This window comes from Cyanistes caeruleus, chromosome 28 (genome assembly GCF_971803275.1).
Source record: "Cyanistes caeruleus chromosome 28, bCyaCae1.hap1.1, whole genome shotgun sequence".
Lineage (NCBI taxonomy): Eukaryota > Metazoa > Chordata > Aves > Passeriformes > Paridae > Cyanistes > Cyanistes caeruleus.
Window position 1 is genome coordinate 2,345,950 of NC_141728.1, and position 8,939 is coordinate 2,354,888.

Genomic DNA, 8,939 nt, shown 5'->3' on the forward strand with positions numbered 1-8,939 from the left:
ATCCTTAAACTTTTCCTGAGTTGCCTGTCCCTCTGTCCAAAGGTGATGCACCCTCATCTTTTTCCTGAGTTCCTGCAAAAGCTCCCTGCCCAGCCAGGCCAGGCATTTTCCTCACTAGCTCACTCTGGTATTGGAGTCTGGGATACAGAGTGTGTGCCCTTGTTTCTAATACTTAGTTCTAGGATTCAAAAAAACACTGAATTTCATATGACATGAAATTCATGAGCATGTTTTCATGGTGATACATGAAAACAAATGTTAAAGTTAGATAGGAAAAGTGTAAGTGTGTAGATTAGAAAGTTTCTTAAATCACTGGGTGAAAAAGTAGTTTAGAGAACAGGAGACAAGATGGAAGATTTAGGGTGTTGTCTCTTGTCCTTCTCCTTTCTTCTTTATGTTCTTCTCTTAAGGGTTTTTGGGTGGTAGTAAGTGATTGGGTAAAAAATGCCGTAGTGCAGCACACAGGTGTTGGGTCTTTGGGTCACTAAGAAAAATAATTGAGTTGGCATCTGTTAATTGGGTAAATGGATATATAAAAGACCTGAAGAGGATCTTTGTTAGCCATTTTACCCTTTTCTATCACAGTGCACATAGCTCCTTGTACATTGTAATGCTGATAAAAGAAGAATGAACAACTGAGACCGAACAAGAGAAAACTGCCTCCCTCTCGTCAATCTTCAGTTGAAAGGGAAAAAGAACCTAATCTAAAAGTCCCTAAGGAGACACCCAACAGCAAGGGTTCTCTCAGCTGCAGATGACGATCGATGAGGACCTGCAGAGGATTGAAAGATCCATCTTTCTTTTAGAGAAGTCACTGTCCTCACTCTCTGAGGTTGTCTTACAAAATAGATGTGGGCTAGATCTTCTGTTAATGCTGCAAGGAGGCCTCTGTGCCGCCCTGAAAGAAGAGTGTTGCTTTTATGCTGATCACACCGGAGCGGTCAGAGATTCTATGGCTGAACTGAGGGAAAGATTAGCCCAGAGAAAGAGAGATAGAGAGGCCCAACAAGGGTGGTTCGAATCGCTGTTTAACCAGTCTCCGTGGCTGACCAGCCTGGTGTCCACTCTGATCGGGCCAATCGTAATGATCTTACTGGTGCTAAACTTTGGACCATGTTTTAAATATGATTGTGTCTTTTGTCAAGAGCTGAGGGTCAACATCCTGTTTGTAGAAAGACAGCAGATGCTCCAAGAATGCACTTGGTCACCTCCTGTGCCTTATTGTTTGTTAATGAAACACTGCGGTGTCGATTTAGTAAGTCTTTAACCTTTTTACTTAAGTATAGTGCACCTTATATTTTTACTCAAGTCTATTATATCTACTTTTAAAACTTTTCATCATATAGATAAATTAGATAAAATGATTAAAAACAGATATACATAAAATAACATTAGAACTTAGAAGACTAATACAACTCATATTCTAGCAAATTTAGTTAAGCATTAGGAGGGGGGGAAATGTGGTCAGCTAGGGCCCGGCGGTCGGAAGATATCGGGATGTAACGGAAAGATGGAGTCACCCCCCTCCTCCATAGTTTATGGTAATGACCCCCGTAATTAGCCAATAGCACCTAGCTGTGGTGAAAGCAGATGGGAGTGACACTGTGAACCTAGGTTATAAAGTGTCAAATTCTCCAGCAATAAATGCCATTCTTGCCATCCATCACTTTGGTGTTGGGTGCAAATGGACCGAGTGACCTGGGATTGGTCACCGTGCCATTCCTGAACCAAAGATAGAGCAATCTCTCTTTCCTGGAAGGTGTTCAGCTTTGAACAAACTAGTTTTGCTGAAGATGAGCCCAGGCAGTGGTGAGTTAGAGCATTTGATCAAACTCCCAGAGTATCCTCACATCTGTTTGGACACAATTTCTCTTTGTTTTTCATTGTGAATGCTTTCTCCTGCCCCGCTGCCTCCTGCTTGGAGTTGTACGCGCAGCAGAGTCCCAGAGTTTTCTCAGCAGGCCTGTGCAGCGAGTTCTGAGCCAACGTGTGGCTCTGCTGCCATCCCAAAGCTGCGCTTTCCTTGCCCAGCCTGAGCGCAAGTGGGGCATGTGCTGGGCGTGGCTGGTGATTTTCATCACCAAAATCCTCCAGCGTCAGGGCATTTCCATCTGCCCATTGCTTTGGAGAGCACAAATCACAAACCACCCATCTCAGCTGATAAATGTCATTGCTTGCAGATTGCTGCAGCCGCACAGCTGAGCTACAAATACACATGAATCCATTTCAGTTGAAAAATGTCATTTATTACAAATTGCTACACCTGTGCTGACAATACACAACTATCAAAATCTCCATTAAGTTTAAAAAAAGTCATTTATTATATTATAAGGTGGCCCCTTGGGTTGGCACACACATGAGGAGTGGGTCTGTTTTCAACTTAGGAGTTTAGGAGTTTCAGATTGCTTAAAAAAAAAAAAATAAGGGAAAAACCTCTTTCCTGAGTGCAGGCAGCTCTCCAAGCAAAGCAGGTCCCAGGTGAGGAAGGACACAGAGGATGGGGCTGGGGAATGTGGAGCAAGGCTGTCCACACTGGCTCACACCTCAAGGCACAGCTTCTCTGAGCAGGCCAGACCTCCTGAGGAGAGACCCTGGGTCAATATCAATCACAGAATGCTGCAATCACCTCTGCTCCAAAGAGAGCAGGAATAAAATACATCCTTTAGAACAGGAATGTGCATTTCCTAGAAGCTGTTATAAATACATATTATAATATTGGCTTTTCACAAGGATTCAGATGAATGCTGTATGTATCACGTTCCAATGGCTTTGCTGTAACAGTCGATAGAGGATGTTTGAACTGTCTGCTCAGTTGGGATAACTCCAGTGAACAGATGATGGGGACCCTGCTGCCATCAACACTCAGCAGCTGTGCAAAGAAGGAGCCAAGGCCCAAATTCAAAGGGGAGAAGAAGAGGATTAAAACCACAAGCAAGACACAGGCTTGCTGTAAAAAGGCAGACCCAAGGAGTGGCCATGCTAAACAGTTCCTGGGAAATGTAAAGTAGTTAATGGAAAAGTTTGAATATGCATAAAGTCTATGAATGTGCATCAGGTGATGCAATAGAAATGGGATATAAAGGGTGTTTCCAAAACACCAGGGGTGCTCTTGGCAGAGGGCCAAGCACCCAGCCCTTTTAACCCTTTGCTTTATTGTCTTTGTCTCCTACTGACCTTCTTATTAAACCTTTTAAAACTGACCATGAAAGTGAATGTCATTTTTCACAGGTGCCCAGATGGGAAATTTGGACCAAAAAGGGGAATTTGTCTGGAAAAGGAACAGTTTGGCCAAAAATTGGAGGTGTGAGCAACAAAAAGGGGCAGTTCCAATGTAAAAATAAGAGTTTAGATTAAAAGAAATGAGAGTCTGATGGTAAATGCCAACCCAGGTGAGCCAATGTGGTCCAGGGGGAAAATTTGTGGCAAGAAAGGGAGATTTCGGAGGAAAAAGGAAGTTTGGGCAAGAATAAAGGGAGTTTAGGTAAAAAGACAGAGAATATGGACCCAAAAAGGGGAGTCTGGGTGCCTGGATGGGAAATGTGAATCTGAAAAGAGAGTATTTGCCTCCCAAAAGGAACAGTTTGGCCCAAAACTGGGGATTTGAGCCACAAGAAGAGGCAGTTTAGACCCAAAAATGAGAGTTTGCATTAAAACAATGGGAGTCTGAGGCTAAAAGGTCAACCCAGGTGAGCCAATGGCAGCCAGGGGGGAAATCTGGGGCAAGAAAGTGAGATTTGGGACAAAAAATGGAAGTTTGGGCCAGAATAAAGGGAGCTTGGGGCCAAAAAGGCAAAAGAAGAGGAATTTGTGTGCCCAGATGTTTTGGCTGGGTCTGGGGGTCTCTCCAACCCCCAGCTCTGCCACAACAAATCCCAGAGAGACGTCCCGGGCAGGAGCCACTGTCCGGGGTTTCCAGGCAGTTTCCAGGCAGGGGGAACCCTCAGGAGCACGGGCAGAGGCTTCAGGTGATCTTTCAGCTCTTTGAGAAGCCATTTCTGCTCTGTGCTCAGCTCTGCTCAGCCCAGCCAGCTCCCTGCAGGGGTTCCCCTGCCGACGCAGAGCAGAGACGCGAGGCCATGTGGCGTTCCACAGAGAGCCTTTAATGCAGGCCTCAGCCAAGGGGGCAGGGATGGGCCAAGCTGAACTGGGCAAAAGCCGGGGTTTTTATAGGGGAGGGGGCAATCGGGAAGGGGACCAAGGGTCTGGGAGCGGGATAAGATGGCCAGGAGTTACCAGGGAGATAACATGGGCTCCTGAGGCAGGAAGGGCTCCACAGCTCAGTCACCGTCACTCGGCGCTTTGGTCTCACCTGAGGGGGCAGATCTCCAGGGCGGGAGCCTGGCAGAGGACTGGGCTGCCTCCACTGCCAGGGGGGAAGTTTGGGCCACAAAGAGGGAGTTTTGGTGCTGGAAGGGAGAATCTGGGCTTAAAAAGGGGAATTTGGGCACTCGGGTGGGAAATGTGGACCCAAAAATGGGGAATTTGAGGCTAAAAAATAGGAATTTGGGTGACCAGATGGGAAATGCGGACCCAAAAAAGGGAGTTTGAATTCAGGAAGAGAGGCTTTGGGTGAGCAAAAAAGAAATTTGGGCCCAAAAAAAGGGGAATTTAGGCGCCCAGATGTGAAATTTGGAGAGAGAAGGGGAAATTTGGTGTGAAAAGGGAGAATTTTGGCCTAATAAAAAGGAATTTGGTTGTCCAGATGGGAAATTCGGACCCAAAAAGGGACTTTGCACCCAAAAAAGGGGAATTTGGGCACAAAAGCGGAATATGGGTCCAAAAACCAGAAATTTAGGCTGAAAAAAGGAGAATTGGCGTGCCCAAAAAAAGGAAGTTTTGGACCCAGAAGGGGGAGTTTTTGCCCTGAAAGACAGAATTTGGGCCCAGAAAAGCAGAATTTGGGTACTCAGGTGAGAAATTTGGAAGCCAAAAGGGAAATCTGGGTCCAAAATAATGGAAATCAGAACAAAAAAAAAAAAGGAATTTGAGGGCCCAAATTGGAAATGTGGACCCAGAAGGAGGAATTTGGCTCCAAAAAGGAACAGTTTGGCCCAAAACTGGGGGTTAGAGCCACAAAAAGAGGCAGTTTAGATGTAAAAATGTGAGTTTGGATTAAAACAAATGGGAGTCTGATGCTAAAAGATCGACCCAGGTGAGCCAATGGCAGCCAGGGGGGAAATTTGGGGCAAAATAGGGAGATTTGGGATGAAAAAGGGAAGTCTGGGCCAGAAAAAAGGGAAGATTGTGTCCAAAACAAGAACAGTTTGCTCCAAAATAAGTATTAGGTCCTCAGGTGGGAAGTTTGTACCTGAAATGGGGACTTCTGGCCCAGGAAAGGAGAATTTGGGCCTAAAAAAAGGGGAATTTGGTTGCTCAGATGGGAAATTTGGACACCAAATGGGAGTTTTGGGGCTGAAAGGGAGAATTTGGCCCTAAAAAGGGGAAATTTGGGAACTCAGGTAGGGTATTTGGACCCAAAGAGAAGAATTTGGGGCCAAAAATGGGGACTTGGGTCCCAATAAAGGGGAATTTGTGTGCCCAGATGGGAAATTTGGACCCAGAAGGGGAATGTCGTTCCAAAATGGACAGTTTGGCCCAAAAGTGGGGGTTTGAGAAACAAAAAGTGTTAGTTTAGACCCAAAAATGAGAGTTTGGATTAAAAAAACAATGGGAGTCTGACGCTAAAATATCAACTCAGGTGAGCCAATGGCAGCCAGGGGGAAATGAGGGGCAAAAAGGGGAGATTTGGGAAGAAAAAAGGGAGTTCAGGCCAGGAAAAAGGAGTTTGGGGGCAAAAAGGAGAATTTTGGCCTAAAAAAGGAAAATTTGGGCACCCAAATGGGAAGTTTGGACCAAACTGGGGAAATTTGGGATCCAGTGGGAAACTTGGACACAAAAAGCACAATATGAGTCCAAAACCCAGAAATCTGGGTTGAAAAAAGGAGAATTGTCATGCCCAAAAACAGAGAAGTTTGGACCCAGAAAGGGGGAGTTTTTGCGCTGAAAGGCAGAATTTGGGCTGAAAAAAGGAGAATTTGGGTGCTCAGGTGGGGAAGTTGGACCCAAAAAGGGGAATTTAGGTCCAAAAAATGGAAATTTGGGCTCAAAAAAAGGTGAATTTGGGTGCCCAGATGGGAAATGTAGACCCAGAAGGGGGAATTTGTCTCCCAAAAAGAACAGTTTGGCCCAAAACTGGGGGTTTGAGCCACAAAAAGGGGCAGTTTAGATGTGAAAATGAGAGTTTAGGTTATAAAAATGGGAGTCTGATGCTAAAAGGTCAACCCAGGTGAGCCAATGGCAGCCAGGGGGGAAATCTGTGGCAAGAAAGGGAGATTTGGGATGAGAAAGGGGAGTTTGGGCCAAAGAAATGGGGAGATTAGGTCCAAAAGTGAGAATTTGGGCTCAGAAGTGGGAATTTGGGGACAAAAAACAACATTGTGGGCACTTAGTGGGACATTTGCACTCAAAATGTAGAATTTGAACCTAAAAAGGGGAAAATGGAGCGCTCAGGTGGAAAATTTAGATGCCAAAAAGGGAATCTGGGTTTAAAAAATGTAAATTTGGACCAAAAAATGGTGAATTTGGTTGCCCAGATAGGAAATGTGGACCAAGAAGGGAAAATTTGGCTCCTAAAAGGAACAGTTTGGTCCAAAACTGGGGGTTTGAGCAGCAAAAAGGGGTAGTTTAGATATAAAAATGAGAGTTTGGATTAAAACAAAAGGAGTCTGATGCTAAAAGGTTAACCCAGGTGATCCAACAGCAGCTAGGGGGGAAATTTGGGGCAAGAAAGGGAGATTTGGGATGAAAAAGAGGATTTGGGGCCAGAAGTAAAGGAAGTCTGTATCCAAAAAGGGAGAATTTAGGCCTAAAAAGGCTCAAAAAAATTGAGTCCCCAGATCAGAAATTTGGACTAAAAGGGGTAATTTGGACCAAAAAGGGGTAATCTGGAACAAAAAGGAGGAATTTGGGCACTCAGGTGAGAAATTTGGACCCAAAAATTAGAATTAAAATGAGAAAAAATACGTATTTGAGTGCCCAGATGGGAAATTTGGACCCAGAAGGGGAAATTTGGTGTTAAAAGGGAGAGTTTTGGCCTAAAAAAGAGGAATTTGGGTGCCCAAATGGGAAGTTTGGACCAAAACAGGGCAATTTGGGATCTAGTGGGAAACAAGGACACAAAAAGCAGAATATGGGTTCACAACTCAGAAATTTGGACCTAAAAAGGAGAATCAGAGTGCTCAAAAAAAGGGAAGTTTAGACCCAGAAGGGGGAGTTTCGGCGCTGAAAGGCAGAATTTGGGCCAAAAAAAGGTTGACTGGAAGCTCCCGGAGTGGCCCGGCTGGCTCAGGGATGAGGTTTCTCTTCACTCTGGTTTCCAGCCAGCAGATGTTTGTGGGGTTCACTGATTTTCTTCAGGAATTCCAGTCTTAGCAAGCGAGTAAAGAAATCAGGGGGGGACTCTCTCCCTGGTTTGCATTCCACAGTTTATTTCTGTGAAGGGGAATCCAAAGGGCGAAAGACAAAGGATTTGGGGTCTGGGGATCTCTTTTAACAGGGTTTCTCGGAGGGAGGGAACATCACAGAGAGAAACAATTATTTTTCTCAGCTAGTACATTTACAAACTTTCTACAAATCAAGGTTACACACCCCAAGATAAGAAATAACAGACACCAACTTCTTCAAATGGCCACAAAGGTGTAGGAGTATTCTCCACAGAGGGGCAGAGGGGCAGAGAGGGGGGCTTGGTTTCCTGGCAGCACAGGGGGGAAAGAAAGGGAAGGTGAGAATGCCCTCTCAGCTTCCACAGCTCAGAGGCATTCTGGGACAGGAAAAACAGAGTTACAAACTCCCGGGTTGGAAAGAAGGGTCTTTCTGCTGTCACCCCCGCGCTTTCCCGGGCCACCGAAACTTCAAGCAGCTGGAAATGCCAGCAGGGTCTTATCTTTACTCTATCCAGCCTCTGGCCTGGAGCTGAGGAGAAAAACTTCAGTGACCATGGGAACCTGACTCCAGGGAAGCAATAGGAGAAAGAGAAGTGTGGGGGGGAATCACAACTAAAATAGGGGAAAAGATCCATTTCAAGCTATCAACTACTAACATCAGCTAACTTAACAACATTCTAACAACTTTACCACAACTAAAGGTGAATTTGGGTGCCCAGATAGGAAACGTGGACACAAAAGGGAAAATCTGGCTCCTAAAAAGAACAGTTTGGGCCAAAGCTGGGGGTTTTAGCAACAAAAAGAAGCAGTTTAGATGTAAAAATGAGAGTTTGGATTAAAACAATGGGAGTCTGATGCTAAAAGACCAACCCAGGTGAGCCAAGGGGGAAATTTGTGGCAAAAGGGGGAGATTTGGGATGAAAAAAGGGGATTTGGGGCAAGAATAAAAGGGAGTTTGTGTCCAGAAGTAGGCATTTTGGGCCCCAAAAATAGGAATTTGGGTCCTCAGGTGGAAAGTTTGTACCTGAAATGGGGACTTTTGGCCCAAAAAGGGAGAATTTGGGCCCAAAAATGGGGAATTTAGGCACTCAGGTAGGGTGTTTGGATTGATAAAGAAGAATTTGGGGCCAAAAATGGGGACTTCGGTCCCAATAAAGGGGAATTTGTGTGCCCAGATGGGAAATCTGGAGCCAGAAGTGGGAATTTGCCTCCCAAAACGGACAGTTTGGCCCAAAACGGTGGATTTGAGCCACAAAGAGGGGCAGTTTAGACCCGTAAATGAGATTTTGTTTTAAAAAAATATTAAAGTCTGATGCTAAAAGGTCAACTCAGGTTAGCCAATGGCAGCCAGGGGGGAAATTTGGGGTAAAAACGGGGGATTTGGGATGAAAATGGGATTTTGGACTCAGAAAAAAAGGGGAGATTAGGTCCAAAAGTGAGAACTTGGGCTCAAAAATGGGAATTTGGGGCCAAAAAAGAACATTTTTGGCACTCAAG

At 45.1% G+C, this 8,939-nt stretch overlaps 1 protein-coding gene across 2 annotated transcripts in view; it reads right to left on the reverse strand.

Moving 5' to 3' along the window:
• The window catches only part of LOC147649026 (uncharacterized), a 519,865-nt gene that overhangs the window by 312,581 nt on the left and 198,345 nt on the right, over nucleotides 1–8,939 (reverse strand). The window contains exon 9 of one of the 2 annotated variants that reach the window (XM_086865022.1): nucleotides 2,225–2,263. The exons of the other annotated variant lie outside the window; for it this stretch is intronic. The gene's annotated coding sequence lies outside the window, so the exon portion shown is untranslated. Of the gene's footprint in view, nucleotides 1–2,224; nucleotides 2,264–8,939 lie in introns of those variants that run through there. 2 annotated transcript variants of the gene reach the window in all.